An 11,128-nucleotide genomic window follows, 5' to 3' on the forward strand; every position below is an offset into this window, starting at 1 on the left:
GTTGCTATAACTTAGCTTTTAGCAACAAAAATTACTGAAATTTTGTCACTGAAAATGAATTTTCTTGTTGAAAGTCCATGACTTTTCATAGCGTTTTTTCAACGCTATAAAAAGTTTATTTTGATAGCACATATATGATGTTATAAAAACATTTCATAACGTAAAAAATAACGCTATTGAAACGTTTTAGTAGCGTTTTTATAGCGTTAGAAAAACGCTATCAAAACGTTTCAATAGCATTTGTCCAATGCTAAAAAGAAAGGTTATTGAAACGTTTTGATAACGCTTTTCTAACGCCATAAAAAACGCAATCAAAATGTTTCAATAGCATTGTAAAAATGCTATAAAAGAGTGTTCATAACATTTTATAAACTTTTTCGTAGCCGATGTTATTAAAAGTCCTCGACTTTCCATAGCGTTTTTGTATAGCTATTAATATCACTATAGAAAGTTGCATATGATAGCTTTAATTCAATGTTATGGAAACATTTCATTGTATTGGAAAAGTACCATCAAAAGTTGTCATAGTAATAAAAAAAAGTTATAAAAGACATTCTATAGCAATTTTAGGCACGCTATTGAAAGTCCCTTATTTTTATTGTCATTTTTTCATCGTAATGGAAAAAAGCTATAAATACCCCATCTTCAAGCATGAATTTTAACGTTAATAAACTTTCTATAGCAATTTTATAGTAGTAAAAACAATACTATAATTTATCTTTAATAGCACTTGTTAATAATATTTTTTTAGATTTTACAATTTGGTTCGCAAATATTATTGTAGAATTAATTATAAACATATATTTATAGAAGTCGCTTGCCCATATTATTGTCTAGACGAATAAAGATGTAGTTCACATTTCATACAAATCTACAATCTTAATGATGACCAAAATCTTCAAATTTATAGCATACAAAAGAAATAAAACACTATATTCATCCAAAATGTTTGATATAGTCATGAAAAGTATGTTCCAACAAAATTCTTACCTAATAGAACAAGTTGTAAATTCTTAATCCAAATAAAATGACTACATATATAATCCCAAAAAATTGATACAAACAAAACAAATGTTTAGATTATAGCGATACCAAAATTCTCACACAAAAAATATGAAGCTCCGATGTTTGTCGTCATATCAATCACCTTATAAAAAATGAAACAAAATAGCTTTCATAAATCATCATGATCTATCTATTATAACGATAGATTAGCTAATGAACTAAGTAAACACTTAATTCACAAAGTAGTAGCCAAATTTTCTTACATAGTTTGACTTTATCCATTGACGATGCAACAGTAGTGCCCATAACATCGTCAACAATAATAATGTCAGATGTAGGCCTCCATAAGGAAAAAAAATGTATGAAATGCATGAAATCATCAATTATACTACTTGAACAAGACGTTCCCACATGATTGGGTTCAACACGCTCCTAAAAAAAAAAGGCATGAAATCATTCAAACGCCGAGAAGCCAATGAGCCATTGGGGGGAAGGGGAGGTTATAACCAACACAAATTCACAACATTTAGAAACTCCTACTTGAACTAAATCACTACTCAAATGCCAACAAGCAAGAAATAGAAAAAAATAATAAATGAAAAATCAGCGAGAATAACCAAAATGTCAGCAAGAAACCAACTGAGCCACAAACTGATACTCCTAAAATAATATAATTAAGAGTATAAGACAAACCATAATTGGATTTTTATTTATACTTCCATAACCAATTTTACAAATGCAAAATTGTCATTGAATGGGTTCTTTCCATTTCTGAAATTTGCCAAGTGTTCTTTAGAAGTTTTGATCTAGGAGGCAAACCCTCATCATTTCTAGAATTAGGCCAAGCAACATGCAATTAAATTTCTAATTAAAAAATTAGAGAGGTTGCTTTGAATAAAGGAGATTTTGAAAATGTGTAAAAGAAAAAGAAGGAAACGTACCTAAAATCGCTTTGATATTCTCTTTGAACCTTAACTCAAAAGTTACAAATTTGAGAATTGAAGAATATTTAGAATGTTTCAATTATCTGTCATATAACCAGCTTTCACCAATTTTACAAGTCTTCAACAGTCAAAGATTGTTGTCAAGCTCCAATTAATCCACCAAATTCTTTCCTTTTATAGCGGTTGGATTTTCTATCATGACAACACACATAATCCTTAGAGAATACTAACATTTGACCTTTATTCACATATGTACTTTCTATTTATTATTCCTTTTACAATGAGATAAAATCAGGCACCTTCCTTTCACCAATGAACTAGCTAGAAAGTCTAAAAGCCTTAAAAGAGATTCACCTATTTCAAGAGATATAGGAAAAGAGAGCACATTACAAAACAGAAAATCCATTCAAAAGCATCAAACAAGTGCAAATTAAAATACTAGCCACATTGATAAAATGAAATATGTATCCATAAATTTGGATGAAAGAGCAACCTCAATCATTCCTAATGAAATTAAACTAACAAAATGACTTTGAAACAACTCTAATTCATTTAGTTCAAATACATGGCCTCAATGTACAAATTTCCATCCATTTTGAACGTATAGGGAATAGGGAAATACATACACAACACCCAAGCAAATGACATGAAAAAAAACTAATGAAAAAGGTTGGGAAAAACTTCTTTAAGAAGAAGAATGGAGAAAGAGTGAAAGACATGGTAAATGAGACTTTTTGTGTGAATTCAGAGAGAAGGGTTAGACCTTTCTGTACCTATTTGAGCGGCAACTAAAACAATTAAATTGGTCCTATAAATGCATTTGATTAGCAAAAGAAGAGTATGAAATTACCATTATTTAGACAAACTAGAAGAAAAGTAGCAGAAACTGATCATCATTTCACACATTTGGAACTAAATGGATATATATATCATTTCTCTAATAAAATCTATACCATAGCTGTAAGAACATAATGTTCACTAAACTAAAGCTATGATATGCTTAATATGTAATGAATTGTATATCATGATTTTGCTAACAACTCATCAATGAAAGACATTGCTCAAAAGGAACAAAACAGTTGTAGAAATTACCTCTTGGCAATCTTTCAGTTCCAATTCCAAACACCTTGATTGAAACAAGAACATAGTCTTACCCGTCCAAAAGAATACCGTCTTTATCAAACACTCTTCTTGAAACACTATTGGTATAAGTTGCACGTGAAGTTTAGTTTTCTAATTAGTTTATATAATGCTCAATAAGAAAATGAAAGAAAACTCGAGTTTGTGCATAAAAAGCAAAAAAGAATGTCAAACTTTTAAATAAGAAAATCAGTAACGAAATGCAACAAGTTTAAATTATGAGAATCTCCTTCAAACAAATTTAAACTCATTTCTTGCCTTCGGATTGACATTTCTTGCTTCCACATTAATGGAATATTCCCCGCCTATTTCTTTTGCCAATACCAGCAAAGCATACTTAGCATTTGCTTTGAAGTATTTCCTACCTTTTACTGCTACTTTGGTCTGCGATTTTGTTTCATATTTACAATGTTTTGATCTGATTTCTTAATTCCATTGTAGCACTGGAAGCTTGGGAGCTGGAAACTCAGAAGCGGAAGTTTCAAACATAAAAGTAAATAGAGCATTGATTTGAGGAACCAACAATGGGTGAGAATAAAGACTTGATAGGTATGTGAATGGTAAAATTCTTTTGAATTTTGATAAAATTTTGTAAAGATTTGGAGTTTGAACAAATTGATGTGATTGTCAATGTAAAGCAACAAACTTTATGTTGCAATCAACTTCACTAAAGGCATAAAGTAATGAAATCTATTCCCCATTTCTCGACTTCTTTGTATTTGACAGAGAAAAATTGGCCAAACTTCCAAACTACAATTGAGCCTTTAAACTTGCTGGAAAAGAAGTCACACATTTAATCTTTAAAAAACGATTGGGCCAAAATCAACCAACTTAAACTTATCACTAATGATTAAATTCATCCAAAGGATTCGTAATTGATATATAATACTATAAAATAAATTTGTAATCCAAAACACGTATTTTGTTTCTTATCAAGGAAATAACAGGGTAAGTAGAAAATGTAGTTTCAAGCACCTTCATTGTCCATGAATAGAGATACTTTTTTTCTTTTTGGAAAAACAATTAATATAGCATTCATTATTTAACAATCAAACGAAGTAACTGCTAACCCCAATTTTTCATTTTCTTTTTATAATTTTAAACTAGTTTCTAAATAAAAAATTTCTATTTAATGAAAGTTGATATAAATTATAGATTGATACCACTAAAAACAGTTAAATTATGAAAGAAGTTGTCACAGAAATTCGATAAATGGTATACCTTGAAGGGACTTTGCAGACTTGTCCTATGGTAATCTGATAAATGGGATACCTTTCAGAGAACGAATAGCTATCTCAGAGAAAAGGAATTGGATCATAGTAAAACATAATAAGGAGGAGACAAAACATACCATACCACATAAATCCAACTGGAAGGTTCATCAAAGCTCCTATATGTCTTTAATTCAAGAAAACGGGATGAAAGGATAGTGATCTGGTCAATACAACTTAATGTTAGTGAAATTATTAATTTGCTTCTATAATTGGCCTTCTACTGCAAAATATAATATCAAATTAGAAATCCAGTTACCACTCTCATTTACCCAATTTTATACTACACTGTACGTAAATAGCACACATAATAATATCGATTGATATCTAAAAAACACGACCTTGCCACATTTACCAGCTCAAAAAACAATATCATTTCCATATTAATAAATCTATAACACAAAATAATTTACAATAAAGCATTTTTATAAAAGAAAATATAAATGACATAATCTAGAAAATATAAATGAACTAACGGAGAAAACGCCTAATGGATGAAGATTAAAGAGAAAGATGAATTAGATAGTGGAATAATTAACGGGAAAAGTAGGTTAGTGTTCAAAGAAATTATGACCACATCTTAATATATATAACCTACTACCTCTTCAATCACAAATGGTGTTAATCACATTAATTGTTCAAATTAGAAAAAAATATGTGAAAGAGAAGAAAACAAACAGCCAACAGCCAAATAGCTAATAATATATATAATTTTGTTGCCTTTTGTTATCTTTTTTGCCCTTAATCTTGTTCATCCAAGGTTTCCAGAAAAACTTATTTCGTGGAGTTGAACTTTGTATTTGTATTATTTTGAGTATAGCAAGTACAATCTCTAATACATAATCCTTTGATGCTTTTAAAATAAACTATAGTTTTAAGCTGGTTGACCTTCTTGGATGGTCAACCTTTGGGATTATTGATCTTTTTGGATGATCGTTGATGATTTTCTTAGATGACCAGCCTTTGGGCTTGATTATCTTCTTGGATGATCGATTATTGGGCTTATTGATCTTCTAGAATGATCAGCATTTGGGCTTATTGATCTTCTTGGATGATCGGTCTTTTAGTTTGATGATCTTTTTGGAGGATTAATATTCACACGAGGCTTATAGAGAAACTTGTTTCGTGGAGTTGAACTTGAGTCGGTGTTGATGTTGATGTTGTTTTGATGTGATGCGGTTCGATCTTTAGTATTTGATCATCTGATTCTCTCTCGGTTGAATGCGTACGCTTGATGTATAGAAGTGGAGCATTGTATAGAAGTGGAGCGTGTGGATATTCAAAAGTCTTCAGGTGTAGACTTAAGTCTTCAAGTGTGGTCAGCTTCAGGACTTGGGGCGTCTTTTGATTGTTGGGAAAAATATTTCTAGGTCCTCTGGAGTGTAGAGTTGCCGACCCCACGAATGTAAAAAGCTCCTCTATTTATAGAGTTCTCTGGCGGGCTTTGTAGGCTTAGGCTTAGTCAACGTCCATAGGCCTCCCCTTGGGCTCAATTAGTTGGATTTGGGTCTAATTTGATATTTGAACCAAATCAAGTCTATTTTTAGGCTCAATTATATTTTTGACCAAATTATAATATCAAATTGGACCAAATTAATTTTATTCGATCCATCGGTCAAGATGAAAAACATGTGGCATCATCGAAATTCGCAAAATTCAATTATTTGAAATTTTCTCATTAATTTAGTAAATGACGTGGCAATCTATGATTGGTCCAAATTTTCTCCTTCAATAAAGGCTTCTTTTCGAGATTTATGCACATATATGGGTGGATGAATCTCGAAAAATATAGAGTTGGAATTGAAATTTAAATATGTTTGTTCTTGAATTTGACCTATTGATGTGTCAGTCAAACTATGAATTTAGTACATAAGTTTAACTTAAATTTGGGATAAAATTTGGAATATGTCCAAATTTTAATTTCAAATTTTACCCCAACATGTTTTGAAAGTAGAGATAAGAACCTAAATTTAGATGAATTTGATATAAAAATTGGAAGATGCCCAAATTTGAATTTTACATCAATTTGAGATTTTATCCTTAATTTAATTTGACTTGAGGATAAAAGTCTAAATTTGGATGATTTAGATTTGAGATAAAATTTGAAATATGCCCAAATTTTATTTTGAGATTTTATCTACAATTGAATCTCGATGAATAATTTGATTTTGAATGAAATTTGGAATATAACCAAATTTTAATTTAAGATTTTATTCATAACTTAATTTTGATTTTGAATAAAATTTGGAATATGCCCAAAATTTAATTTGAGATTTTATCTACAATTTAATCTCAAAGTTGAAAATTTTGATTTTGAATAAAATTTGAAATATGCCCAAATTTTAATTTGAGGTTTTATCCATAACTTAAATTTGATTTTGAATCAAATTTAGAATATGTCCAATTTTTAATTTGAGATTTTATCTATCATCTAATCTCAAACTTGAATAATTTGATTTTGAGTAAAATTTGAAATATGACCAAATTTTAATTTGAGATTTTATCCATAATTTAAATTTGATTTTGAATAAAATTTGGAATATGTCCAAATCTGAAGATAAATTTGAAGACAAAATCTAATAAAATCAAATTAAATAAAAACTTAATTTGATTTTTTTTCCATTTAATTTGAAATTAGGATAAATTCAAATCTAATAAAATCTAATAATTTAAATTAATTTTTTTTAATTTGTCACGGAATTTGACAAAACCTCTATAAATAGGACCTCAAATCCGTATCTTCATCCCCTCATCCTCAAATTTTCTTTCTCTCTTTTCTTTCTTTCATCTTATTTTCTTTTCTTATTTTCTTTTTTCTTTTTTCTTTTTTCTTTAACTTTTCTTTTCTTTTTGTTTTCCATTTTTTATTTGTTTTATTTGTTTTATTTCTTGTTTTTTCCTTTCTTTTTTCTACACTCCCCCCGTTTTTTACACTTAAACCCCATTTTTTTTAATTATTTACTTCTCACTTCTTTCTTCTTTTAATCTTGAAGGATTTTTTTTTCAAGTTTACTAACTTGCCCCCATTGTTCCTTTTTTTTTTTTCTTTTTCTTTTTTTTTTTGAAACTACAAATAGGACGAGAGGTAGTTTTGGGTTTTTGCAAGCATGATCTCAGTTTGCAACCTCACGATTTTTTCATAAGTCCTTGAGGATCTCTGTGTTTTATTGGTTTCAATCTTAGTTCGCGACCTGAAAATTCTGTCGGTTTTGGCTTGAGTCTTTGATTTGAACATTCTGTCGATTTCAAACTCCCTACTCAACCGGCTTTGATCTTTGCCCACTATTAGCTTTGATCTTAGTGCATGACTTGAGGATTCTGTTGATCTTGAAAGTCTTTGACTTGAACATTCTGTTGGTTTCAAACTCAATGCTCGACCGACTTTGAACTCTACCCTTTACTGGTTTCGATCTTAGTGCACGACCTGAGGATTCCGTCGGTTTTGGCTTGAGTGTTTGACTTGAACATTCCATCGGTTTCAAACTCAGTGCTCAACCAGCTTTGATCTCCGCCTCTTATTGGCTTCAATCTTAGTGTAAGACTCGAGGATTCCATTGGTCTTGACTTGAGTCTTTGACTTGAACATTCTGTTGGTTTCAAACTCAGTGCTTAAACCGACTTGTATCTCTGCCCTCTATTGGCTTCGATCTTAGTGTGCAGCCTGAGGATTCCATCAGTTTTTTCTTGAGACTTTGACTTGAACATTTTGTCGGTTCAAATTCACTACTCAACCGACTTTGATCTCTACTCTCTATTGGCTTCGATCTTAGTGTGCGTCCTGAGGATTCCTTCGATTTTGGCTTGAGTCTTTGACTTGAACATTCCGTCAATTTCAAACTTAGTGCTCTACTGAATTTGATCTCTGCTCTCTATTGGTTTCGATAGTGCGCGACTTGAGGATCCTGTCGGGTCCTGGCTTGAGTCTTTGACTTGAATATTCCGTCAGTTTTAAACTCAGTGCTCAACTAACTTTGATCTTTGCCCCCTATTGGCTTCAATCTTAGTGTGCGACCTGCAGATCCCATTGGTCTTGACTTGAGTCTTTGACTTGAACAGTCTATCAGTTTCAAACTCAGTGCTCAACCGACTTTAATCTCTGCCCTCTATCGACTTCGATCTTAGTGTGCGACCTGGGTATTCCGTCGATTTTGGCTTGAGTCTTTAACTTGAACATTCCGTAGGTTTCAAACTCAGTACTCTACCGACTTTGATCTCCACCCTCATTGACTTCGATCTTAGTGCGCGACCTGAGGATTTCGTCGATTCTGGCTTGAGCCTTTGACTTGAACATTCCATAAGTTTCAAACTCAGTGCTCAATCAACTTTGATCTCCACCTTTTATTAGTTTCAATCTTAGTGCCCGATCTGAGGATTCCGTCGATCTTAGCTTCGGTCCTTGATTTGAATGCGTCGTTGGTTTCAAGCTCAGTACTTAGGCTTTGATCTCTGCCTTCTATTGGCTTCAATCTTAGTGCGCGACCTGATCTTTCATATAAAGCAAAGATGGGCAGACCGAACGCAAAATTGGTAGATTGGACTTGATCACACAGACGAAGCAGAACAAGGCAAACCATATTTGACTGTGTAGAGGGTCGGCCTCGATCTCACATATGAGGCGAAGCCAGGTGGATCAGACTTGATCTCGCATATGAGGCGGAGCCATAAAGACCAGATGCGATCCTACAAATGAGGCAGAGCTAGGCGGACCAGACTTTATCTCGCATATGAGGCAGACCCAGGTGGACCGAACTTGATCTCACATATGTGGCGAAACCAGGAGAACCAAACTTGATATCGCATATAAGGTGAAGCCAGGAAGACCGGACTTGATCTCGCATATGAGGTGAAGCCAGGAGAACAAGACGATTTTTGGAGATGAGGTGGAACTACACCAACATTTTTGTAGAGAAGGCAAAGCTGCAACAACATGTTAGACTAGGCGGAGCTGCATCAACATTTTGGAGAAGAGACGGAGCTGCACTAACATTTTGGAGGGAGTAAAGCTACACCAATATTTTAGAGAGGTTGGAGAAGAACATTTTGGAGGGGAAGTAGAGAAGTCGCCTCAAACCCAAACATCGAAAAGGAAGTAGTGAAGCATCCAAACTTGACTTTGAAGAAGGAGTGGTGAAGCCTCCAAACTTGAGTTTGAAGAGGAAGCGAAGCGTCATTCCAAGTTAAGCCTTTAATTTATTGGTTACCTTTTTTACGAGGGATGAACATCTTCAATTTGTCGTGTTGCCCCAAGTAGAGATGGACATCTTCAAATTTATGTGTTGCTCTCAACAGAACCATCTTCATTTTGGAGTGTTATTCTATAATGGAAACGAACAACATCAATTTTAAAGTGTCATACTTAGGTAGTTGTGGTACCCTTGAAGAAAGGAATTAAGACATTACGTAGTTCAATTTTTTTTTTTTTTTTTCATGTGATTGAACTTAAATTTCTTTAAGTTGCCTACATACCCTTTAGAATGATAGGGATCAAGTCATAACGTAGTTCATACAAAGTTTGTTTTTCTTTAGGGTTGTTCACCTTTTAAGTTCATGCAGACCAGGAGCAACATGCAGTTTAGGCTCTTGCGATGAGGAACTTCTACATTTAAACTTCAGAAGCTTTTATGTTATCATGGCTTTGATCATCCTCTTCATTGTAGGATTTATCAATATGATGAGCTTTTGCTTCACCATCAATGAACCTTTTTTATTTATATCAATAGACAACTTTCTCTTCATGCGTGAAAGGACATGACTGTGAATCTTCTCGTCGTTCTTTTTTTCATGAAATGGTTCTACCTTTAATGTTTTCATCTTTCTTTTATGTTGATCGCTTTTCATCTTAAGACAATCAAAAGAAAATGTTGAAGGTCGATCTTTCTTTGATGTGAAGATACTTAGCCTCTGGAAAGCTGAATTTCGAGTTGCAGTAGAAGATGGAAATTGGCTTTCTTCTTCTATCATGGCCATACTCAATCTTTGGAAGACTCAGATCGATTAGTTGAAGGCTTGATACAATCAAAGATAGAAATTCTTTGCTCAATTACTTTTGAATCATCGACTTCTTCAGTAGTTATATGATTGTTGTCAAATTTCGCTATGTTGAAAGCATGACATGCAATAACTTTTGATACTTCATCTAGATGGTTATGGAGGAAGCTTCTTGGAAAAATTTTTGCCAAAGTTACCGACCATTGAAGTTCAGGGAAGTCCTTATCCTCTTCTTAAGCAGTCTTAGGCTTCCATGCCATCTTTTTGCCTTTCTTTTTATGAGTCTTATTCCTTCTTCTATAGCTTCAATAAGAATGCAACTCTTTTTGGATGGAATTTTGCTATCTTCTCTTTCGAAAAGTCACGAGGATCTACCCTTTGTTGTTCAATCTTCAACAGGCTCATCTTTCTTTTGGGAGTCTGTCGTTTGAGTCTCTTGTTGGAACCGAAAAACTATAGGCTCGAAGGTTCCAAACTAGATCATGTTTTCTCTTTGATAATAAGACGCAGGCAATGTTGGAACACTTGAAGTTGTCACTACTGTGGCATGATCTGTTTGAGCTACTTCATCAAAATCTAGCTCAATCTTCTTTTCACGAGCCAACTTCAGAATTAGCCCATTCAATACGATGCACTTTTCCTTTGGGTGGCTAATGACCCAATGATAATTGCAGTAGTTAGGATCATCTATTTTTCCTGGTTGTTCCGGTCCCTTGCATTCTGGTAGCTGAATAAGATTCTTCTCTAAAAATTGTTCCAGCATGTCTACTGTCACACCCT

At 32.9% G+C, this 11,128-nt stretch overlaps 1 long non-coding RNA gene across 1 annotated transcript; it reads right to left on the reverse strand.

Annotated features, from left to right (window-relative positions):
- Positions 1–912: 912 nt before the first annotated feature.
- On the reverse strand, positions 913–4,148 carry LOC150030579 (uncharacterized). Its single transcript, XR_016526714.1, has 2 exons — positions 1,269–4,148; positions 913–1,147 (listed from the first exon to the last, which is right to left on the reverse strand). It is a non-coding gene; the product is annotated as an uncharacterized LOC150030579 (long non-coding RNA).
- Positions 4,149–11,128: the final 6,980 nt, after the last annotated feature.

Source organism: Benincasa hispida, unplaced genomic scaffold (assembly GCF_027475165.1).
Source record: "Benincasa hispida cultivar pf3 unplaced genomic scaffold, pf3_genome.v1.1 HicScf1848, whole genome shotgun sequence".
Lineage (NCBI taxonomy): Eukaryota > Viridiplantae > Streptophyta > Magnoliopsida > Cucurbitales > Cucurbitaceae > Benincasa > Benincasa hispida.